This window comes from Ovis aries, chromosome 14 (assembly GCF_016772045.2).
Source record: "Ovis aries strain OAR_USU_Benz2616 breed Rambouillet chromosome 14, ARS-UI_Ramb_v3.0, whole genome shotgun sequence".
Lineage (NCBI taxonomy): Eukaryota > Metazoa > Chordata > Mammalia > Artiodactyla > Bovidae > Ovis > Ovis aries.
Genome location: NC_056067.1, coordinates 13,641,373 through 13,666,296, shown reverse-complemented (window position 1 = coordinate 13,666,296; position 24,924 = coordinate 13,641,373). Strand labels below are relative to the sequence as shown.

The following is a 24,924-nucleotide window of genomic DNA, read 5'->3' as shown; positions in this document are numbered from 1 at the left end:
GGGAAAGGGACTGCCAAGCCACAGAACACCCAGGCAGGTGGCTTATAAACAGCAGATGAGGAGGCTGGCCATCCGAGATCACGTGCCAGCAGGTTTGATGTGTGATAAGAGCTCCCTGGTCCACTGTCCCCCACCACCACCAAGCAGCGCTTCCAGGAAAGGCCCAGGGAGGCATGGGAAGGGACAGCGGCCAGAGGGGGATGCTAACTGCAGGGAAGGCAGGCACCTCCCGCCATCCCGGTGGGTCCTGTTGCCTTGGAAAAACTGACCTGCTAACCATCCTATGTCCCAACGATGGAGGAACCTTTTTGTTGACCCCCATCCCAACACCTACTCAGCCACAGAGCCCACCAGGCCCATTCGTACCTCACCTATCTGGCCCTGGAGGATTGGGTCAGACACCCAGGGTGCACATATTCCTCCCCCAGCTCCTAAGAGGGAGGGGGTGGGTCAGATGTGGACTCACCCACCCGGGCCAGCGTCTGAGCAGAGAATCCCTCAGTCGTGGCCACCTCTGCTCCGGGTGTGAGGGCTCAGGTGGCACTGCTGGGGGCTGGGAGATCCTTGGGTGACGACTGGGTTGTGTATCACAGGCCTGCTCCTCGGACAGCAGAGGCTCAGGGCCATGACTGCAGGCACAGAGGAGGGACTGCCGAGGTTGTTCCCCAAGGACAGGCTGCTCCCTGGAGGACAGGGCAGGGTAGGAGCAGAAGCGAGGACTGCTCCATTCCAGAGTCCTTCCTGGCCCTGGGCATGGCTTCTGCCCGGTAACCCTTCAAAGGCATCATTGACCTGGCTGCACACATGAAGACAAATCCGATCGGCCAAGAAACCTACCCAAGGCCACACAGCAGGGCTGGAGCTTCCGTCTGCCCAGCACCCTCCCTGGGAGGAAATGGGTGGGTCCCCACTTGGGTGGGACCTCAGGAAAGGGACCCCCTTGGCACTCAGCACTCCAGTGTGGGAGCCACACCTGGCAGCCCAGCCCCTGGGCTGAGCCCTCTGAGAGCCCACGGTGGGGTCTGCTGGCTTCACTCCAGGGAGCTCCGGGCAGATGCTGCTGGCGCCCAGCTGACAGCTGGACAGAGCACCGTCCCTGCTGATGCCCGAGGGCTGCCCACCCCAGGCCGCGGAGCAAAGCCCTGCGCTCCTTGCTACTCTGCAACTGTCAGAAAAGTGGGCCGGGCCAGGTTCACGACTGCCCTTGAAGTGAGCTCGGGCTCCCTGAGGGCCACGCTATGCAACTGAGGGCTCATGGGGCAACGTGGGCTCTGACCGTGGCTTTCACTCTGCGGTGCAGCAAGAGGTCCCTTCCTGAGAGGAATCTCCAGGGGGCTCACAGCCTGGGGGCTTACGGCCTGGGGGCACTGGTGGACGAAGGCGCACATGTCAGACAGCGGAGGGCTGGGCCCCACCTACTCACAGCTGCAGGAGCCAGTGATGGGCTGTCACTGCCCTAGAGACGTGACCAGTGTCCCCAGTGCCCTTGGTCCGGTGGACAGGGAACCAAGGCCTGGCCCTCATGCTGGCCAGGGGCCAGGAGGCCACCCTGAAGATGTGCCCTCCGGACCTGTCTGCTCAGGTTGGACCAGGTTAGAACCACGGGAGGAGGGCCGGGCTGGAAACCAGCTCCATCACTTGCCCAGGACCCCACAGGCCTGTCTTCTCATCTATGACGTGGGGGTGGCAGCCAGCCCCCGAAAAGCTGGGGATGGAGAGGGAGGACCCCGGCACCTACCCGGCCCAGCCCACTTTTCTCAGCCCTTGCAGGATCCTGGCTGTGACCCCCCTGTCTGTACCCCCTCCCCGGCTAAGGTCCCTGGTGGGAGTGAAGAAGGGGCCCTGTGGAAGGAAGTAGGGATTCACCCGCCCTGGGGCTCCCAGCGCTTCCTCCTTTCCTCCCAAATCGGGGTGCATTTTGAGTGCGTGGAAAGCCCCGACCTCACAGGCCCTGGGAGGGGGCGACATGGCGGGAGGGAGGCCAAGCAGGAGGGGCACTGGGACACTTGCCTCCCAGGCCAACAGGGCCCCTCAGAAAGTTCAGGGGCTGGGGCTGTGGGGGTCTTCCCACACCCGGGTCCTCTTTTTAAGACGAAAGGTCTAGGGTTCCAGCCTCGCTGTGAGCAGGGTGACAGCACAGATGCAGGAACCCCAAAACCCAGACCCTAGACCTCAGAGAGATCACGCTTTACTGAGGGGTCCCAGGGCCCACCTCCCCAGGACACTACCCACCAGCCCAGCCCGACTGCTGACCGCACACCCACTCCTGCCAGACAGTGCCTCAGCCTCTGGGCCAGGAGCCTCCCCGAGAGGCTCCATGCACACGGCCCTCGCTTCCCCGCTCCTGTTTCTCAGGAGGCCTGGACAGATGGATGCACGGACAGATGCCGTTCCACCCCTCCACCACCACAGCGTTTTCTAGACCCAGGGTCAGGACCCGATATTCTAAAGCAGGTGACAAAAAACTGCAAGTCAGAACAGTATCGTTCCAGTTCGCAGCTCCCAGGTGCATCGCACCCTGCTCCATCCTCTGAGGCCCAGGAGGCCGGACAAGGGACTCTGCTCAGCTCTGGCCCCTCGACCCGGGCTTCCTCGTCTGCAGCTCGAGGGGCTGTCCCCACCTGGGGGGCTCTCCAGGCGGGGGCTGCCACTCGAAGCTGCAGGGCAGAGAGCACAGCTGGCTGGAGGGGAGACGGGAGCAGGCAGCTTCCTGTGGAAACCGAAACTGCCAGGTGCTTCCCTCCCTCCCGCGGGGACCAGAGACAGCTGGACGAGGTCCTGCAGCCCTGCCCTGCCCAGCCACCTCCCTTTCAGGCAAATGTCCGTAGTCCAGACTCTGCTTCTCACCCGTCACTACGGCGACGCACCTCCCTGAGCCCCTGACCCAACCCTCAGCATGGATGAGACCAGCCGGCCCTGAGGCTCTGGCACCCTCTGGGGCTGTTCGCCCAGCTGGAGACACCCTGGCATAGGATTTCAAAGGCTTTGGGGAAAAGCAGGATGCAACAGATACCTGAATACTCTAACTTGAATACAAGTGAAAATGATAACGTTTCGGGTAGACCAGATTTAACAGAAGATTTAAAGCTGATTTCTCTGTCTGCCAGAATATGAAACATTTCACACGCAGGCCACATCTAGTTTCTACTGCACAGGCTGCTGAGCCTGCAGGACCTGGGAGACAGAGGGACCAGCCTGGTCGGCATCCGCGGGGGGCCCCTGATGTGCTGCCTGCTCCTGCCATCGGCCCACCTTTCGTTCAAATTATGAAATACTCTGCCCACATCAGGAAAGCCCCGTCCCAAGCAGGGGAAACAAGCTGTCACTTCATCCCAGAGCTGCTCCCTCTCGTTCTTCTTCATAAAAAGGAGTTGCTTGTAGATCCAGTGCCCCCTGTCCTGGAGGCTGCCCCCCTGCCCCCACCCTGGGATCACTGAAAGCCAGGCTACAGGTCCTGGACCCAGTTCAGGGTGTCCTGCGAGGTCGGTCCCCCAAACTCGGCTCTCAATCCTCAATGTAAAATGGGGCCTGTGTTGCATGTCAGCACCAGAGTCGCCCACTTGCTGAACTGTCCAAGGAACGGTTTTATCTGGGTGTCTTTCCCAGATACATTGTAATTGTCTGTGTTTTAAATTGCTACACAGAAGTATTGAGTCCTGCAATATTCCTTTTTCTCCCCACGATGATAGAAAACATGGCATCAGCATAGGCGTGGCCACGTTGCCTGGTGGCCCCCTGAGCCTGGCAGCCTGAGGGTGGGGCTGTGAGGTGACCCCTTGCAGCTCCTGTTGAAAAAGGCCTTTTGTACAGTCACGTGTCCAGCGCAATGTTGGGCATTTCTGTAGGTTGTGAATCCCCGTGGCTGCTGGGGAAGCCCCACCCACGGAAACTAGCGTGAGTGGAGGTGGGAGGCAGGGGAGGCACACTGGCACCTGAGCACCGAGCCCACCTGATCTGACCTTTTCTGAACGTGGGCTCAGCGGTCATCTGGGTGAGGCTGTGGCAGGGAGTCTGGCTGTGATGAACAGAGGAGAGGCTGGTGTGGTCTCCCTCGCTCTGCACCTTCCTCTCCCCAACTCAAGCTCTGCTCCAGACCTTCAATGTGAGGCTTGGGTGGTGGAAAGTCCTGGTGGTGTGGCCGCCAAGCAGCAGGCTTGAGGTCTCCAAGCTGGGAAACCCCACTCTAGGAAGCCAGAAATGGCACTCTGAGAGGCCCCTTGATGACGCTAGAAGGAAGAGGTGGCCGAGGGGACTTTGGTATCTGCCTGTTGGCCGCCTGAGCACCACCCCCCGGGCCTCCCCCAGACAGCACTGCACAGAGGTGGCCATGGCCAGTCCTGGGGGAGTCAGGAGCCTGCCCTACTGAGCAGACACACCCGTGCACCCTCAGGAAGGCCAGGAATACATGACAGGCCTGCTGGAGCCCGGGCCTGGGGGGACAGCCCCCGCTGCGGAGGGTGTGCAGATGGGGTATTGTAGTCAGGACGGGGCGCAGGGGCTGGAGGAGGCGTTTGTAATAGTCGTGGCACATCGCCGAACTCTCCCTGTTCCCACAAAGGAGACGTGTGAGCACCCCATTTCACTCCCACGGCCCTGCCATGTTCTGGATGCCAGGGTCTGGCTTCCAAGCCAGGGGATCTGAGGCTGGCTCCGTGACTTTTGGCTGGCATATTCCCTAAAATGTTTTTGAGCGATCAAATCCCCTGTAAGGCGCTGTTTCTCACAAAGCGGCCTCACCCAGCTCGGTCACACCGGCCCTGGGCTGCTGCTTTTGTGTTGGATATGACAGGAGCCGTTGCCGCTACAGAACCTTTGGAAGGTGACAGCTGGCTTCACCCCACACACTGGCCGCGAAAAGAGTGACCTTAACATTCCTGGTGGCTAATGCATGTGAGATGTGCGGTAGCGAGCAGGTGCCCCACTCCCTCGGAAGAAAGCAAGATGAGGTCACAGAGGCCCAACTGGGGCCTCCGGGTGGGCATCTCGCTGCCACTGTTACTGAACCAACTCGGGTCCCCTCGCCCGCAGGCTGCAGAGCCCATCCCCTGATGCTGCGTTGTGATGAAGGAAAGTACCGTGTTTATTACAGATGGCAAGCAAGGAGAGCGAGCAGCTCAAGCTCGAAACACCCAGACTCGCCGATGGCTTTCAGGGAAGGGGTTTCAGAGGCCAGGTGAGGGAGGGGCTGCAGGGTATCTGCACAGCTGGTGCAGTTTTCAGACTGGTTGGCATCAAGGTGAAGTTTCGAGCATCATCAGCCTTCTGCTTTCCGCCTGGTCTGGAATCTACATGCTTGTATCGGGAGTTTTCACCTAGTGGAGGTCTTGAAAACATCTTCAGAATGTGTGTCAGCGTGCATGTGTGCGTGTGTGTGTGCTCAGTCGTGTTCGACTTTTTGTGACCCTGTGGACTGTAGCCCACCCACCTTCTCTGACCATGGGATTTCCCAGGCAAGAATGCTGGAGTGGGTTGCCATTTTCTTCTTCAGGGGATCTTCCCGACCCAGGGATCGAACGTGCCTCTCCTGAATTGGCAGGCGGGTTCTTTACCACTGAGCCACCAGTGAAACCCATGTGTATCAGACCTTTATCCAGATTTTTCAGGGAAGTGGGAGTTCAGTGACTCTGCTCTGTGGCTGGTTTATAGCCTATATTGTAACCGGTTTCCAAGCCCAACAAGAATTCTTTTTCTCTACGTCTTCGTATTTCATAATTATTCGCTTTTGAGTCAGACTTTTGAGACTCAGGGCAGCCTGGTAGACTAAAGCAAAAACCGATTATTTCAAAGAGCAGAGATCTTGGGGCCTGTTTGTGATTTCACCAGCATCTTCCTAAGACTGGGTGATGGTGCCGACAGTCCGGTTTGCAACACCTAACATTGTGTTTACCATCTAACAGGTCATGTGGTCTAGCGTGTCGTATGTTTTATGCTGCACATATGCTCAGGGCTTATTTTCATGGAAACCCCGAGGCTGCAGTTGCGGGTTTAGCACCTTGATTAGTGGAAGCGTTGCCCCAAAACCAAACTGTCCAGGCCCAGACAGGGAAGCCTGGTGTGCTGCAGTCCATGGGGTCACAAAGGGTCAGACACGACTTAGCGACTGAACAAAAAGACTGACATTTGTCAGCTTCAATTCAAATAAGCGTGTTATTAAATGACTCAGCTCGTCTCACTTTGGAATTCCACTGCTGATGTGCATGGATGGATGGCAGACGGGTGGGTGGATGGGAGAAAATGAAGGAAGCTGGAAGGCAGGTGAAAGCAAACTCTTGAAAAGTTAAAAACACCACTATTCTATGAAGAGTGTATCTGTGTTTGTGTGATTGCTGAGGGAGCTGGCTGGGAGGCAAAGGCGACTCAAGGGAGGGTGTGGGCAACATTCCACCCCAAGAAGAGAGAATGCCGCCCTGAGACCCCTAAACATAGTCGGTGAAGCACAGTCTTCACTATGAGCATAAATGGTTTGCAACTTGTCGGTTTCCTGCAAGTTAACACCCAACTTACAGCATCTGGGGCCCAATCAGCGTCAACAGAAAGACATCCAGGCCCGTCGCAGGATGCCCACTGACTGTGGGACACGAGACCGGCATTTCTATCAGAGGAAGGTGAGGAGGAGAGGAGTCTGGCTGGGTCTTTATGCCCTGAGGCAGAGCCTCGGGAGTGGTCCAGCCTGCGGAAGAGACTGACTATTCACTGGAGGAGGGGTCAGGAGAGGAGAGGCGAGAGGAGGGGGCAGACCAGAGGCCTGCAAGGCAAGGACTCCAGGCTTCCCTCACGCTCCTTCGGCCAGGTCTCTGGGGAATGTTAGATGCATGCCAGTCGGGAAGACCCCAGCCGCAGACCAGACCAGACAGCCTGTGGCTGTGACACCAGGCTCTGCCGGGCGCCCTCAGGGCTAAAGGGAATGCTGAGGGCAACCATGCTCCATGAGGCCCAGTGAGTGTCACCCTTGAAAGGTGGGTCCTGGAACCTGGATATGTTTCAGTCCTGGCGTGTGGACCTTCGGCAGCCTGGTTGCAGGTCACCTGGGAGCCTGCGCCCCTCTCTCAGCTCGAGGCAGGCATGGTTCGATCCCAGTAGCTTTCTGTGGAGCGTGGATGAAGCCTCGGCATCGCTCACAACAGAGTGCTCCTGGGGCTAGTCCTGGTTGGTGGTCACACACTGTCCATGGGGAACAACTGTCCCCTCATCCACAGCTGCACTTTAGTCAAATGGGATGGAAATGTCATGACCACGTAAAACTGGGGCAGAGGCTTCCACTACCGACCATCGCTTTCTCTTCGAGGCTTGTCTTCGGACCACACTTGGTTTGGATTGCTCTGTCCTGGGTGACGAGTCTCCTTCGTACATGGTTTTACAGCAGGTTTTAGGAAGCCCTTCATTGGAAAAGACCCTGATGCTGGGAAAGATTGAGGGCAAAAGGAGAAGAGGGAGGCAGAGGATGAGATGGTCAGATGGCATCATCGACTCAATGGACATGAACTTGACCAAACGCCAGGAGGTGGTGAGGGACAGGGGAGCCTGGCGTGCTACAGTTCGTGGGGTCGCAAAGAGTTGGACAGGACTGAGTGACTGAACAGCAACAGAATTAGGAAGCCCTAGCGTCCCCAGAGCACGAGGATACAGCTATGTCCCCACCCCAACACCGCTCAGGACAAGCTCTCAGGCAAGATGTGAAAGCTCTCTGGGATCCTTTACTTCATCCATGAAAAGTCAAATTTCAGATAAACAACATTTTCATATAAGTATATCCCAAATAATTCCTGGGAGACACTTACACTGAAAACTATTCACTGCTTATCTAAAATTCAAATTTAACCGAGCATCTGTATTTTTATTTCCTAAATCTGGCAACCCTCCCCACGAAGGATTTCAACCCTGTCTCCAACAGGATTGCATTCAACTACAAATAGCAGAAAACCCAACAGCAGTAGACACAGGGTTTGTTTGTCTTTGTCCATGTAACAGAAGCTCAGAAGCAGGTGGTCGAGGCTGGTGTGGCCATCCGGGACACAGGCTGCTTTGCTCTTTCTATTCCACCTCCACTTACTAGTGGCTTCCTAGCTGCAAAGTGGCTGTACCACCTCCAGGCATCACGTCTGCCTCCCAAGCAAGAAGAAAGAGGAAGAGAGATGATGCAGAGGACAAAACTGGACCAGCCCCTTGGTATAAGGAAAAGCAGGCTTCTGCAGAAGCCCCAGGCAGCAGACTTCTGGTTTCGCCCAAGACAGGGGTCCAATCCCCAGTCTGAAGCGCCTTTCCAAACCAGGGCTTTCTGATTTCTCATTTCGCACCTTCTCTGCAGTTTTCATAGTCTCCGCACTCAAGTCTCCACCTTTTCACCTCCCGTCCGAGTTCACAGCACATGCCGCGTGCCCTTGGAGCCTGGTGCAGAGCCTGCCCCTTTACGGATGGAAAAGGGTGGGCCCCTTGTCCTCTGGGGCTGCACTGGTCTCTCCCCCGGCCCCCACCCTGGTCTCAGATCTGAGGAATGGAATCCCCCCCTAGTCTCCCCGGGTCCTTCCACAAACAAACTAGTGAGTGGTGCCCAGGGGCTCTGGAAAAGTGAGCGTTCCCGTGAGAGAATCCTTGCTTGCCCACCTCTACCACCCTCCCCTGCCGCTTCATTCCGACACCACCCCCCCCCAACAGAACTTCTCCTTTCCCTCGGAGCAGCCCAGTTCCCCATTCGCGGCTACCACACTGCCCTCAGCTTCTCCCCGGAGTTTCAGGTTCTGAGAGCTATTTCAGGTCTTCCTCCCACCCGCCTGCACCCCAGCCCTGCCTCTCTGCATGGACCAGCCACATGGAACTCCCTTCCCCGAGCCTCCAGACCTGTGGCTGCCTGCCCCACCCGCCGTGGTGGGGAAAGGCTGGGCCCTTACCTGCCCCCTCTCCTGGGAGCCAGGCATGACTGTGATTCAGAAGGTGCCTTAATTCTGGGTCTGCTTTGATTTAAAAACAGCTTTCTTGAGATAACTCACATAGTATACAGCTCACCCATGCAAGGTGCCCAATTGCAGTGGCTTTTAGTCTGGTCACAGAGCTGTGCAACCGTCACTGCCGTCTAAATTTAGAACATTTTCATCTCCCCTAAAAGAACCCCGTGCCCCTCAGCAGTCACCCTCACCTACCCCCGTCTCCTCCTGTCTCTCCATCCGCCTGCTCTGGACGGTTCACATCAATGGGATACTGTGATGCGCTGCCTTTATGTCTGGCTCCTTCACTGAGCGTGATGCTTTCAGGGCTCATCATTCCTCTTTCTGGAGAATCCTATTCCGTTGTTCAGAGAGTGCGGCAGCCTGGTGAGAATCCAGCCCACGCCTACACGCTGTGTGTCTCGGGTGGGGAGTGGCTGCCCCTCTCTGGGCCTCAGCTTAGATGAGGTCCGCTGCCTGGGCCTGGTGTGAGGATTCCGTGGGGGTCACAGGTGAAGTGCCCACGCGGGTGGGAAATGACCGGCCTGCCCTGAGGTGAGCATCTGTGATCCACCCACTGCATTCAGATCCTGCCCACATCCTCCCCTCCCCCAACACCCAACTGTGTCCAGACTCCAGGGTGTGGGTCGGAGGAGGGCCGTCTCTGGAGTTTGGCCCATCCTGAGCAGAGGTGTCAAGTAGACAGTGGCTAGGGTTGGGGAGAGGTCTGTGAAGGGTGGGGAGCACTGGTCAGCACCACACTCGCTAGCTCCAGGGGCTCATCAATCCCCAGCTTGCCTGGGCCCACTCAGGAATGTGGGGACAGTGGCGTGTCCCCGGGCCTGGTTTTGCCCACTTTGAGAGCTGAGGTTTCATCTCTTACACAAGAGGAGAGGGTGGGGCTGACTGGGGGACCAGGCATGGCCACCTTTGTCTTCCAGCTTCCCCAGGGCAGACCAGGGAGGAGGCAACGTCCCCTCATCTTTGTCAAGAAAGCCCAGCTCTCCTGCAGAGCTAGGGCAGACCTGGCTCCAGCTCCGTCCAGCCTCAGAGCTGCTCCCAGACCAGCGCCATGGGCAGGAGGGAAGGCCAGCCGCACCCGTCAGGCCCCTACTGGGCCGGCCTCTTGGCAGGAAAAGCCCTTTGGGGGTCACATCCCCCTCAGACCCCTGCAGTCCCAGAAATGAGATGGCCTGGGCATGGTTCTTCCTCTCTGTGAAATCAGCTCTGAGGTCTTTCACCTCTATGGGGAGTCCCTCCCCAGAGGGTTGCACACCGAGGACAATGGGGGACACCCCCGGACACATTCTGGACAGACTGAAGGACAGAGAAGACAAATGGGGATCTGGGGAGCCCGGCGGGGGGAACCCTGTCTCCAGGCACACTCTCCCTGCCTCATCTTCTGTTAGTGCCCCTGGGGGAAGGAGGGAGCGTTCAAGGGATATTTGAGGCATAAATGGGGAACCAGTAGGGTTTTCTCTGTGGGTGAGGGTGGTCCTCTGTCAGCTGCTCATTCAGGGGCAACACAGAACAGCAGTGTTGGCAGAGCCCATGTGTGGGTCCTGCACACTCGTACCCCAGGACAAGCGGGTGCAGGAAGCCACAGCCAGGAGTCGAGGGCACCTGCCTCCTTGAACACGTGAGCAGCTGTGATAGGACTGTCATGGGGGTGCAGCAGGGCATCCCCCTGACTCAGGAAGCATTCTCGGCAGATTCTGAGGCAGAGAGGAGCTTCAGGCAGGAGGGTCCATGTGGAGGGAGAAGCAGGTATCTGAGGGGCCGCGCAGGAGGTGGACTTTGTCTCTGTCGGGAGTGATGGCACCAGGCCCCCTGCCGGAGAAGGCCTGCGGATGCCCCTGCTCCAGGGGTAATAAACACCCGTTTCAGTGGGAGATGTGTGTGGGATTGAGATGGCCCAGCTGGGCCTGCCCCGGGTGTGGAGCCGCCGCGGGCGGGCTGTTCTCACTCTGTCAGGCACAGAGCGCGGCTGCCGCCAGCTGCTCCCAACACAACTCCCAGTGTGCGTGGCCAGGGGCCAGGGCCAGCGGAGGCCAGGGTGTGCAGTGAGGGTGCCAGGCTTGCAGGTGACAGAGACCCTATCCTGGAGCTCAGGCAGGACCCAAGTGTGTTGGCTCAATAACAGGCTTCAGGAAGGACAGGGTGGGACTGGCCTCAGGGGCCCTGGTCCAGCCAGCACATGCTCAGGGCAGGCCCTCTCGCCTCTCAGAGCAGACGGCCCTGAGCAGCTCTGAGGGAGCCTCCTGAGCAGACCAAAGAGAAAGTCCCCTTCTCTGGTCCAGTTCAAAACATCCCAGACAAGGATCGTGACTGGCCCGGCCAGGTCAATGCCTTCCTCGTGGCCCATTCTGTGCTGCCCACGGGCCTTCTGAGCTGGGGCCTAAGACCAGAGCCGGCAGGGGGGTGGAGGGGTGGGCTGAGAAGCCATATGCCTGGCATGGGGCAGCCAACCTGATCATACCCGGCAAGTGCACTGTCAGAACTAACTGCTATTTTGCCCGACTTAACATGCTAAGATAAAATGATAAATCCAAACATGCAGGTAAGAGAAAGGAAAGTGAAGATGAAACGAGAATAATGAAACGTCTCAGAGTGGCATAAAGTTTAAACAAGGTCACGCAGTCGTTCAACAAATACTCTTTGAGGGTGTGGGCCTTTTGAGGCCCTGGGGACTTGATGGGGAACAGACAGACACTCCCTGCCCTGGGGGAGAGAGACCAGGGAACAGGTAAACCACAGGTAAACGTGCTGAAAGCAGTGATGAAGGACAGGTGCCTCGCGAGTTCACAGGAGGTCCACGGTGCTCCTGACGGAGGATGGGCCTGGGCACAGGCCTGAGAGCGGGTAGCAGGGGCGCTGAGACTCAGGCACGCCCAGTGCAGGGTGCATGCCCCCGCAACCTGACTGCTATTCTTGTTTTACTGTGGTCAGACCCTGGGCGATGGAATCCAGTGTTTGGGGAGGTTTAGCAGGAAAACCCTGAAAGTGGAGAAAATTATTACATGTGCGTATGCTTCTTTCGGGCGGGCTTGGTAACCACTTCTGACTTTCACTGTTGCACTGCAACGTTCATGTGGGAAACATCCTCTGGTACACCAGTATGCATGTAGGGATCGCTGGGTCTGTTTACGGCTCTGGGTCATTATGGCTGAAATGTCATATGGCCTGTTTACCGGCACCCTCCACACTGAACATGTTTATTTTTTTTTAATACTTTAAAAATTTTTTTATTTGGCTGCACCAGGTCTTAGTAGCAGCGTGTGTGTTCAAGTTCCCTGACAAGGGATTGAACCGGGCCCCCTGCATTGGGAGGAGGGAGTCTTAGCCACTAGACCACAGGGGAGTCCCTGGACATCTTCATTTTTCAATGTGGCCATTTCTCTGGGTGGGGAGCTTATCTGGCTCTTTAGCCAGCAGTCCTGAGGTCACCAGTGAGGGTCCGTGTTTTCCTACAGCCCTGGGATCTGGGGCACTTCAGAGAAAGTCTATGAAAACCTTCCTTTCTGACTTCATCGAGAATCCCTCAGAGAACTGGGTGCAGGAAACAAACTGCTGCCGTGACCAGGTCTGACCCCCACAGCAAGAGCCCGCCTTGCAGCTGTGTGGCTGCTGCCGCGCCCCTGGGCAGGAGCCACATCTGGGTCTTCCTGGGCCTCCCTCAGTGCCCAGCCCTCGAGAGCCACCTCTGTCTTGGTTCCTCCCCACAATCTGGAGGCCCGTGGACCGCCCTTCTACAGCCTCCTTTCCTACGGCCGTTGCCCATGGCATGGCCAGGCTGCTAGATGGGCAGGCCAGGAGGTGGCAGGGTGTGACCAGCCAGATAACAGGGCAGAAGTGAGCAAGGTAGGGCGGTGCAGCAAAGAGGGGCCTAGGCTGGACTTGGGAGGACTGCTCTACCCCAGCCCCACCACCACCCTTTGTGGGTTCTCAGCCTCCCTGGGTCTCCTCCTCTGCAGAAAGCTGCCACAGGGGTTGTTCCAGGGTTTGGATGAAAGTGTATTTGAAGCGCCCAGTACTGCCCTGCACAGGTGGTATGCCAGGTGGCTGCTCCCCCGCCACGAGAGAGTGACTCTGGGGCCACCTAGCCCAGGCTGCACTTGGCCCAGCCAGGAACTGGGGATTTAGCTGCCTGGCTCTGCACACAGAATAATTAATGGCTTTGCCTGGAGAACGTGTCTTCCCAATTCTTACAAGGTGGCCACCATCCTGATTTCTGACAAAGGTTGACGTAAATAAAAACATTGACCTGGAGTTAGTACTTGCGAGTCCCCAGAGGCATCTCCCAGGACTCCAGGACTCTCAGGAAATCTGGGCCAAGTGGAGGGAGCCCCATGGAAGAGTACGGAGTCCATCCAGCCTGGTGGGGGTCCATCCAGTGCCTCTGCTCAGCGGGCAGCTGTCCTCGTGCCCCGCCCACGTCCTCAGTCCCTGCTTGGCCCCGCCCACATCCCCCGTCCACTCCTACCAACGCCCACATCCCCTTGTCCCTGCTTCTGCACACACCAACTGGCTTGTGACCATCAGCTCTCACCACCCTCGTCTGTGTTCCCTCTGCGCCTGCCAGGGAGGACGCAGGCGGGGTGAAGGTCCCTGGAGCAACCCTGCAGGAAGGGGCAGGAGCTGCCGCATAAATCCGTGTCCTCCCACCTCTTTGACCCTGGGTGGACAGCTGCTGCTGCTGGTTCCCTCTCCCCTACTCCCCTGCCCTGCCTCCTGGCCTTGACCAAACACCCTCTGGGGGAACCAAATAAGACAGTGCCCCATTTCCCAAAGCCTGTCTCTCATTCGCAGAATCCAGGGAGGAGTTGATTTAGGCAGCCCACCTACCAAGCGGACCCCACCTAAAGGGAAGGCCTGATCCATGGGAAGCCTGCCTGTGCATGACTTGAGACTGCTTTGGGGTCCTCTTTCCCACAGTGTGGCCTTAGTCCACCCCCAGCTCTCCAGCATCACGTGGTGGAAATGGCAGGTTGGTAATTGATTAATGCAGGCTGGGGCCTGCCTGCCTTTCTAATCCCACCTTGGGGAAGGAGCCAGCCATGGGGGCTCTGGAGCCTGACCCAAAGGGAGATATGAGTAATGGTGATCTCATCTTTATTTAAAGTTTTGATACTTTGCTCACACGGATTTTGTCATTATTTCTAATATTTTAAAATATTGGGTTAGAATGTGACTTATCGCAACCACTGAGGGGGATCTTTTGATGCCCCTTAAATTCTGCCTCTCATTTTCAGTCACTCCAGGTGATCCTAATGTATATTAAATTTGAGACCCTCTGCATCAAGAGTGGTACTTAATAAGCCAAAGCAGCCCTCAGATGGCTGAGATCAAGACTGCCTAAAAAGTAAGGCATAAAGTCAGGTGTGTTTCATTGCAAGAAGCAGACTCAGTAAAACCAGCTTGAACAATAAGGAAGTGTATTATTGCACTAGAGTTCCAGAAGCAGGGTGGGTTTCAGGGACAAAACAGGTTGGTTGATTCAGCAGCTGAACAATGCCTTGACAGGCCCCATCCCCTCCATCTGTCTGCCCCACCCCTGCATCAGCATCACCCTTGGTGCTGGCCACGGGCCCCCTCCAGACACAGCAGCTTCCTCTTGGCATGTGAGAGCCAGGACAGTCCCCAGAACCCCCTTTCTGCACATCCCATTGACTGGAGTGGGTCATAGGCTCACGTCTGAGCCAAGAATGAGCTTCTTTCTGAACCTGCAGAAAGGCTGGGGCTGGCCAGGAAGGGTCCAGTGCTGGGTGGTATCCTGGAGTCCTGGAGGGATCGTGGGCATGTCAGGATGGAGACCTAAAGCGGGGGCAGGGGAGTTGGTGCTGTGCCTGGAAGGTGGAAGAGGAGGTGAGTGACAGTGGGGTGGTGGGCCAAAGGCCCAGGCAGGCAGTGTTCTCCATGGACACCCCAAGGTGTTTCAGATGTAGTTGACAGAGCCCCTTGGTGACAGGCAGAGCTGTTTTTGGGGTCGTGAAGGCAGGCACCTCTGCCCCCCAGTACAGCCACACCTGCCTTCCCTGCCTGTCTGCTGGGACCCTGCACAGCTGCACTCTGCAGCCCTGATGCCAGGCACACAGGATGACCTCCACGGCCCTCCTGCTGTGTCTGCCTAGGGCTCTAAGTGAGCCTCCCCTTCTGCAGGAGGAGCCACCCCTGGATCCGGGTGTGTTGGGGAACCGAGAGATGCCCCCAGGTCCAGGCAGCTTCCTGCTGGAGCCCAAGACTCTTTCTGCTTAGGCTCTTTCCTTGCCTTTGTGGTTGACTTAAAGCCACAGAATCTGGTGCCCACACCAGCTCAGCTGATGGCCAGGGCAGGATGCTGCCCACCTGGGCCCTGGTGCAGCCCCTCTTCCCAGCTTCCTTTGCATAGTCACCCCTCTCTCACTTCCCCAAAAAAGGTCAGTACCCCCTGCTGGGCTTACCCATGATGCCTGTCTGTCTCCCTGCTTGCAGCAAACATATCTTCTTGCAATTCAGACCGTTTCCAGTCTTTGCAACAAAATTGACAGAGGCCCATGAACTTGTCAGCAGACAGTCCTTAAAAATTGTTCTTGTGACTGGTCACCCTGAGGTCCGGGGCAGAAAACTAATGGAAGGAGGCCACGGTGGGGTCTCTGGAGCACACGAACCTTTCATTATTGTCCAGTGGCTCAGTCGTGTCTGACTCTTTGTGACCCCCATGGACTGCAGCACGCCAGGCTTCCCTGTCCTTCACCATCTCCAAGAGTTTGCTCAGATTCATGTCCACTGTGTCAGTGATGCTATCTAACCATCTCATCCTCTGCTGATCTGTTTACTTGTGTAACTGGGACTTTTTACAGTTGCACAGTAAAAATCTGTATAGGAATGGGATTTGTGTTGTATTCCTTCTCTTCTTGGAAATAAGGAATATGTATGGGCGGACACACAAACTACTCCAAAAAACTGGCCCATTTATCAGGCATTTCTAATAAAAAATTTACCTTTTATGTTTAATAATTCTCAAAATGTGTAATAAATTCACATTATTTGTATCGGCTACCTACCACTTGTAATTAAAACAATAACCTAATCTAAAAGACAAACTGGAACACAAGAGAATGTTTAAATCTTGAGATCCCAATGTCTTTACATAGTTTTGTGTGATACAGGAATCTAAATAATTTCAAACTGAAACTAGGGCAAAATTCTGTTGGGCAGAATAGAAACATACAGTGAGGGGGGAAGAGGCAATGTGAAAAATCAGGTGTCAGAGAAGCAGGCTTTATACATTTTGGAAAACAGTTCTTTATTGGGTGTGTGTCTTGCAAATATCTTCTCCCATTCTGTGGCTTGTCTTTTCATTCCCTTAATAGTATCTTTCACAAAAGTTTTAAATTTTAATGAAGTCCAACTGACCCAATTTTTCTTTCCTGGACCATGCTTTTGATATGTATCTAAAAGCTCATTGTGTCAGCTTGGAAGTTGGAGAAAATTCAGATGTTAAAGATTTAGTTTGTGGATTTTTAACTGAACAAGGATGGCTATCAAAAGGCTATCACTACTAGACCAGCAGATTCTCTTTTATTTTGAAATATCCATACTTAACTGTGTGGCAGATTTTATCCTCTTGGCAACTATTTAAACTCCTGATGAAGAACTCTATGTACAACAGAAATGTATTTGAGGAAGTCCGTCATCACTCAGAATTATTTTGTCTTCTTCTAATATTTATTTATCCGGCTACGCTGGGTCTCGCTTGCCAAACATGGGATCTTCTATCTTCCTTGTGGCATTCAGGATCTTTAGCTGCAGCATGTGGGATCTAGTTCCCTGACCAGGGATGGAACATGGGCCCCCTGCATTGGGAGTGTGGAGTTTTAGCCACTGGACTACGAGGGAAGTCCCAGAATTATTTTTACAGACAAGTGGTCTGCAGTGGCTGGACGCCCAGGTTGAACTGGCATGGTGGGACTTCAGCTTTGCCAAAGACCCAGGGGTTGTGCTGAGGCCACTTCCAGCATGAGAAACCAGCCCAGGGGAAGCAACAGGGAGCCCAAAAGGTAGAGCCTGTAAAGCATTCAGCTTCCACCCATGCAGCCGCTCAGAGCCTCTGTCCCTCCACCTGTAATGTGGGGGCTTCAGGAGCATCTGCCTGACAGCTGAGGGAGAGTTAAGTGCTCAGCTCAGTGCCCACCGTCAGCAAACCCTCCTCAGTGTGACAGCTCCTGCCATGACTCGCCATGACTGTTGACGAGGTCAAACTGGCCTGGCTGTCCCTCTGACCACTCAGCACAGGCCTCAGTCCTCCCAGGCAGGAACTCAGGAGCCTTCAGGCTGGCTCAGGGCCTGAGCGCGTGGTCTCTGATGATTTCTGTTTTATTCCTGGTGTTTTGAGATCTGCCACGTCTCCAGTGGTATTCAATACCCTGCTTAAATCAGTGGCGTTGCAACTGGTAATTTAGCACAAAGAGCTGACAACCATGTGCTGTTTGCAGGGGATGAGACGCAGCGGACCCCAGGCTGGGCTCGGCTTCTGCTAATGCTCTGTGAGAATTCAGTGCTTGTCAGTCGGTCCACCTCCCTGCCCGGTTGGGAGCACCAAGGTGGGCTTCGGGGTGTCTGCTTGCTGCTCAATGCCCCACCTGGCCTACTGGTGGCTTGTTAACATCTCTGAAATCTAGAGGCATCTTAGGATTATAATCAGGAGAGCATTCTCTTTTCTTAGTGGTGCATGAAATGAGGAGTATCTTAACATCAGTGGTGCTTCAGAGTCCATGAAGTAAGGGAGCTGGTATCAGTGAACCCTGGTGTGTAAAGTCTGGGACACTTACTTTTAGATCCACATTCTTCTGTGACCCATCTTTGCATGAAATGTTCCCTTGATATCTCCAATCTTCTTGAAGAGATCTCTAGTCTTTCCCATTCTCTTGTTTTCCTCTGTTACTTTGCATTGTTCTCTTGAGAAGGCCTTATCTTTCCTTGCTGTTCTCTGGAACTCTGCATCCCTTTCTCCTTTGCCTTTACCTTCTCTTCTTTCCTCGTCTATTTGTAAGGCCTCCTCAGACAACTACTTTGCCTCCTTGCATTTCATTTTTTGGGGGATGGTTTTGGTCACTGCTTCCTGTACAGTGTTATGAACTCCATCCATAGTTCTTCAGGCATTCTGTCTACCAGATCTAATCTCTTGAATCTATTTGTCATCTCCACACACAAGTTCAGGACCGTCCGCTCTCCCCTGGGACAGGAGGGGTCACATTCTGAAAGTCAGGGGAAGGGAGATGCCAGAAAATTGTGTTCCAAGTAATCCTTCACCACACTTATTTCCACAAGGATAGAGACGCAGGAGGTCAGGGACTGGCAGGGGCCACACAGCTAGTTGGTGACCCAGAGACTCTGTCCAGTGCCCCTGGGAGTGGCCACGAGGATGAGGCAGGGATGACCCCCTGCCCAGAGCCTTGCATTGTGTTTCCACTGGCTTCCTTTGCCCAACTCGCCCCGTGAAGGGGGGTGAGGTGGGGGTGGGGCTCACTCAAGGGGAAGGGTGTTTTTTGGCATACTGCTGTATTTTTGAACTTGGGAATTGGGGACCTTGGACCTTCACATGCAGACTTATGCCAAATGAAATGTAGATCAGGGCTCTGCTGTTCCGAGTTCTGGACCCTCTGTCTCCTAAGACCGAGACTCTGGGACCCCCAGCTTGTCTCGAGAAAACAGTCTGTGTGGGTTGGAGGAGGCTCAAAGGGGGAATGGCACCGATTTAACAAAAATGTACTAACCGGGCAGATGCATCAGATATGCTGCAAAGCCTTTTAGAGAAAGAGGCAAATAGGTGAGGTGGTGAGGTACGGTGAGGGCTGCAACGCAGGGAGAAGGGGGCACACAGAGGCCAAAGCAGCGACTGGGGCAGTTCTGCAGACTGAAATTAAACGAATGGGATGCAGATAACGCAGAGCACATGCAAACGCCCCAGGCCAGAGGCTGTGATCCCGGGTCCAGTGTCCCCGCACTCCTGCGGGTAACTGGGTCAGCGTGGGCCGGAGGCCACAGGCACTGAGAACAGGGCGCGGCGGGAGGACGCCCCCTGCCGGCAGCGCGCGGAGGCGGCCCTGGCTCGGCCCACGCTGCGGGGGTGGAGGGGGGGCGGCGGCCGGAGGAGGGGCGCCTGCTGCTCTCCTCCCGCCCGGACTCCAGACGCCGCGGCCGTAAAACTGTGAGGCGGGCGCCGCCGACTGCTCCGAGGTGGGTGTGCGCGGCGGCGCGCTCCGCTCCGGGGCCCCACCCGGCCGCCCAGGGCGCGGCCTGAAGAGCCGGCGGGGGTGGACACGGGCAAGGGGCCCTCCGGCGCGCCTCCCGCGCTCCCTGCAAGGCACCCTCGCGGCTTTCCTCACGGCACCGCGCGCTCCCCGCCCACGGCACCCACACTAACACCCGCCCGGCCCCCTCCCGGCGCCCGCGCGTCCCAGCACGCCGCCCCGCGCTCCCGCACCCTCTGCGCTCCCGGCTCCGCGGCCCCCACGCTCCCTTCACAGGCATCCCTCCCCACCGAGCGGCGCGTCTCTCTCCACACAGCACAGCGGGCCCACCCCGGCACCCCGCGCACCCGCGCTCTTCCGACTCACACCCGCCCGCGCGGCCCTCACACTCGCACCCGAGCTGCTGGCCGCCGGCTGCGCCCTAGAGCCTCCGGCCCCCGCGGCTGGCCCGCGCCCTCGGCCGAGTTCCCAGGGCGCGCCCCGGGGTCCGCGACCGCCCGAGTGGCTGGGGCGGCGGCGGGCGGAGCCACTCTCCCGCGCCGGCCCCGCACGGAGCCCGGCGCCCCGGGGCGGAGCTGAGCGCGATGGGCGCCGGGCGGGAGGCAGGTGGCGCAGCGGCGGCGGCGGGGGACTGGAGGCGGAGGCGGGGCGCGCGGGGCGGGGGCCGCGGAGCCCCGTGAGACGCTCGGGCGAGCGCGCGGCAGCCGGAGCCGGCGCCCGCGAGCTAAAGGCACGGCGGCTGGACCCCGCGCGGGCAGCGGAGGCCGGAGACCGCCCGGGGCGGCGTGCGCGCTTTGTTTCCGCGCGGGCGGCCGGCGGGCGGAGCGAGCGGCCGGAGACCCGCCTGGGGATGGACCGGGCGGCCGCCCCGCGCGCCGCGGCCCCGCCTGGCGCCTGAGCGCGGTCGGCGCCAGAAGACAGCGCGCGGATTGCCCCCAAGTTACGGAGGCAGGGACTGAGTTCGAAGGAAAAGCCACTTCAAGAACCGGGTCGCGAGAGTGCAATCGCCTCCGGTCCACCGGACCTCTGGACCGTAAGTGCCTTGTCCGTCCGTCCGCGCTGCCGCCGCTGTCACTCAACTCCATCCGTGGCTGCTGTCCCAGGGTCTCCTTGAAGCCGCACAGAGTGCATAGGCCTCCCGGGGACCCCCCCCCTCCCCACTTTGCAAAGTTGGAGCCCGCAGCGGGGTGGGGCCAGCCCACTCAGCGCCCGCCCACTGACCACCCCCTAGGTGAGCCGGAGCTTGACCTGCTGGGGGTGTGGTCAGACCTAAGGTGGGACCTGCGTGTGGAAGGTGGGGAGTCTTGCGGGTTCCCCTGCTTTGCCTGCGCTTCCTGACAAAGAGGGCCCGGGCCAGGTGACAGGGGACCAGTCGGGGGGTACAGGAGGTGACCCTAGAAGAGATGGACGTGCCTGTGGCCTGGCGGGGGAGGCGGGCCAGAGCTCCCTCTAGCCCCTCCTCTTCTTGTTTTGGTCCCTGGACGTGCTGCCCAGCGCAGAGCCATTGAACATTTTAGGGGTGAAGACTGCCCTGGGGGATGTCCTGCCTCGGCCCCAGCGTGGGGAGAAGATCTCAAATAACAGCCCCTGGATCCTGTCAGCTCCGGGGCCTCGGGCAAAGCCCAGTGGCAGCGGTCCCACTCACAGGCTTTGGGAACCGTCCATCTGCATCTTGGGCAGGCCCAGAGCCAGGCTGTGGGAACGGCGGGGAGGGAGGTGTGAGCCGACGTGGAGGGACAGATGGCTGGAAATTCAGCCCTAGACGGGCTTACGTGGAGCAGAAGGCAGCAGGGCTGGTGGCAAGCCACACTCAGAGCCGCCAGCTCTGAACACATAGCCTCAGGCTGTCCCTCCTTCCGGCCCCCTGCAAACTGTGTGTGTGCTCAGATGAGTGCCAGACCCCCGCGACCTCCCCACCAGAATAACTGTATTCCCCAGCATTGGGGCTGAGGCTGGCTGACCTCTGGCCTGTTCTAGAGGCCGGGGAGAAAAATATTTCCTTTGAGAACAGAGATCTTGTGCTACTGTGGGGGGTGATCTGAGCAACGGTCAGGCCCCCACTTTGACCGGCAGCCAGGATGCCAAATCATTATGTCTAACTGGGCGTGTGTTTCCTCCCTGGACCCAGAAACAGGAGGTTCCCAGGGCGGCCGCCCTCAAAGGACAGGGGTTGGCCAGGGGCAGAGGATGGGCAGCTATTCTGGGTCCCTGCATTGCTCTCCCAAGTTGCCACAAGGTTTGAGAAACTTCTTCAGGTTGGGTCCCTGGGGGCATCCTTCCTGGGGCAGGGCTCATCCACAGAGAGCTGGCACTGTGATGGACAGTAGGGTCTTGTGTGTCACCCAACGCCCACCTCTGCCCTCTGCTTGGAGACCCCCAGGAGGCAGAGGGTTCTGCTCTGTGCAGCCAACAGCCCGGTCCGTAAAAAGCCAGGCTGTGTGGGGCTGTGTGGCTGAGCCACCCTCGTACGTGTGAGGGATGAGGAGGGGAGGGGTGCTGAGCGCAGGAACAGATGTGGCACTCAGGGCTCCCGAGAGCTAGGCGGACTCGGGTGGGAGGGAATGTCACATTAGGACCAGTTTTCTGGCAGAATCCGGCTCTCTCTGGAGCTGCCTTGATCCGTGTGTGACTGGGGGAGGGGACGTGTCTCACAGGCCCACCCAGGGCCTCCTCCCCCACTCCGGGCCAGCGAGCTGGCGGATGCGGGGCAGAGGTCCTCCTCTGGGACCCCCGGGGGTACCCAGGCCACCTGCCAGCCCTCCCTCTGTCACCAGGTGATCCACGTAACTGAGTTACCACCTCCAGGAAATCTCTCTGATTTGGCTGCACATATTTTCATTTCTGCATGACTGGAAGAAATTAATTTTCCTTCCTACGCAAGGATCTGGAGACGCCGGCAGGCTGGGTCAGTAATCCGCAGGATCCAAGCCCGCCAGGCTGCCCTAGGGGCAGGGGGGGCTGGCTCTGAGCGCTGCTGGTTCCTGGGCAGTCAGGGAGGGCCACTGGCATCCAAGGAGGCATTTCCCTACCACCCGGAAGTGCCCTGGCACTCTCGGTGGCCTCCCTCCTCTGTCCAGTTGTGTTTGGGTTGGGTGATTCGTCCCGGGCCTGCGGGATGGTGGTTGAATTCAGCTCTTCTGAATTTCCTCACCAATCTGTGTGTGTGTGTGTGTGTGTGTGTGTGTGTGTGTGCTCAGCATCCAAAACGGGGGTGTGCTGAAGAGCTCACGCACAGTAGGTGCTAAATGAGTGCTGTTGTGAGGAGGGCACAGGCGCTTCCATGGGGCAGCTCCATCCTGCCTGTGGCGTGGCTCAGGCTCACAGTCCCTCTCCAGCCCCCGGCAGCACAAGTCACCCTGGGGCATTGCCTAGCCAGGCTCTGTGCTCGAACTCACCACCCCAAGTCTGCAGGACAGCCCTTGGGGGGACTTTCCCTGTTTCACAGATGCCCAGGGGGGGTGCACACTGTTGATCCCATGAGAGGAGCCCCTGTGCTCCCTCCAGACAGCAGCCTCCTGGCATCCGTGTCTGTGAGCCTGGCCCCCTGCCTGCCTGTAAGGATTCCTCCCACGCCTGCTGGGCGCTGACAAGGGGTTAGTGCCCCAGATGTCAGCACTGTCACCTGGACACAGACTCTGGCACGTGGGCACAGTAACTGACACCCAGGGCACTCCCTGGGGCTAGGGGCCACGGGGATCAAGGCCGGGAGGATGAGCACCTTCTGCCTTGTTTGGGTCACAGAGGCCTGAGGCCAGCCCCCTCCCCTTCCCACCACCCAGGGTAGGAACTGAGGGGGTTGGTGTCCTTTCAAGGCCCTCTGGATGGCATTGGCCATTGTCTGGCTGTTTCAGCAGGGTATCCACGCATAGCATTCTGTTGGGCAGCTAGTGTCACTTCCCAGACCTGGGGGGTGGGGGTGGGGGGTGGAGGAGGATCCTGAACTCTGAAACTGGTAAATGCAGGAATGTGGCCACGATCAGACTTACTGGACAGGAATGACCTGGAAGGCGCTTGTCACCCATGGCTGTGTCACTGGACACAGGGTCACCCAGATGGGGCAGAGTCATTGTCACGCAGCCCCAACAGCAGCTCCCAGGCTGGCTGCAGGCTTTGCCCCTCATTTGACCTCAGGACAACCCTGAAGGTGGGCACCCTTGCCGTCCCATTCTCCACATGGGAACACTGAGGCCGGGAGAGGCTCACGAGAGGTGGGTGCTGCTCCCGTGGCACAGGGGGTGGACAGGCCCTTGGAGCTGTCTGCTGCATTCAGAAAGTGGCCTGGCCCTGTTCCAGGACCACAATGGCAGCAAGAGCTTGGTTTCTGGAAGCAAACTCTGGGCTGGCATCACCCTTGTAGCCTCAGTGGAAAGACCCAGGCAGAGGCCTGGCACTCAGGATGGAAACTCGGGACAAGGAAAGTGAGTCCTGGGTTCCCAGTTCTCGCTTCTAAGTTCACGGCACACACGGGGTGTGGACTGATGGCTGAGTGGGGCCTCCGACGACCTTTGGCAATAAAACAGACGTTGGGACTTCTGCTTGCTATAACCGGGGATGCGCCGGGGGCCAGATGTCAGCAGGAAAGAAAGCAAAGATGCATTTAGCTGTGATAAGGAGGCTGCCTCCTGGGGCCGGGGTACCCGCAGCCCTGATCGACTGTCCACCTGCAGGCTCCCAGCCACCGCTGTCCATCCCACTCCCTGTCCACGGATGCGTCTAGCCTCCCCGGGGCCTGGGTGCTCAGACCCCCCACTGCCCCTGAGGCTGGAGCGTGGTGGACGTGGCAGGAGGTTTGGGAGGATGTCCGGCCCTAGGCACCTTCTGTTTACTTGGGCAGAGAAAAGTCCACAGCGGGGGTAGGGCAGGAGTCACAGCTGCCGGGGCAGGGCCATAGAGCTCCTTGCGCACCTGAAGGCCCCAGGCCACGCGTGGGACCCTGAGGAAGTGTTCACCTGGTGGTCCCGACCCGGGAAGACCCCAAAAAGCCAGAGTGAAGCCAGGGAGGAAAGGAGAGGCTTCCGGCTGCAGTGGCCCCTCTGACAGGCGGGCAGGGAGCGTGTTGAGAGGCTGGAGAAGTGGGGGTGTTCAGGACCAGAGGAGGCTGCAGCTCGCTCCCAGTTTGGGGAGCTTCTGCCCTGTGTATCGAGGCTGTAGAGACGGGGAGGGACACTACTTGGCTTCTCTGAGCTGCTGGGATTTGAAGCCTGATTCCCCTCCTGGTGGTGGCTGTGTGACCCTCAGCACACCACTCACCCTCTCTGAGTCTGTTTCGATGCTAAACAGTCTCACTGGCTCCTCCCTCTTGGGGTTGTGAGGAGGGTGGATAGTCCTGTGTATCTGGCTGACGGGTGGCTCTAGACGTGGTTGTCATAGGCCCTCCCTGGGGGACACTCAGGGCATCCTGGGTTTCAGTGGTGGGTATGAGTGTCGGGCAGCTCCATGTCACACCCTGTTGCTCTGATTCCAGCCCACACCCGTGTCCTCCTGCCCCAGGTCCAGGTCCCTGTCCTCAGTGGAGCCCAGACCCCTGTGCCTGCTGACCCCATCCTCATGCTGGGGACACAGCTCAGAGCCAAGCACAGGACCTGAGTGTCCCCAGGGACCATGCTCCACTCCATCCCCCGCCCCCAGTTCACAGACGAAACCCGGGCCCAGTGGGAAACCGCATCCCATGGCTACTTGGTGGCAGAGGTGGGATTCCGATTCAGGAACCTCCATCTTCTCCCTACACCTGAGTCCCCAGGTAGCTGTTGTGACTTCTCCTGGGGGCCTTCGGC

The 24,924-nt window shown here is 57.9% G+C and overlaps 1 protein-coding gene across 5 annotated transcripts in view; it reads left to right on the top strand.

Moving 5' to 3' along the window:
• Positions 1-24,924, top strand: part of CBFA2T3 (CBFA2/RUNX1 partner transcriptional co-repressor 3) — an 81,472-nt gene that overhangs the window by 5,795 nt on the left and 50,753 nt on the right. The window contains exon 1 of one of the 5 annotated variants that reach the window (XM_027977748.3): positions 19,827-20,183. The exons of 3 other annotated variants lie outside the window; for them this stretch is intronic. The gene's annotated coding sequence lies outside the window, so the exon portion shown is untranslated. Of the gene's footprint in view, positions 1-19,826; positions 20,184-24,924 lie in introns of those variants that run through there. One more of the 5 variants, XM_027977746.2, reaches the window with a different exon arrangement.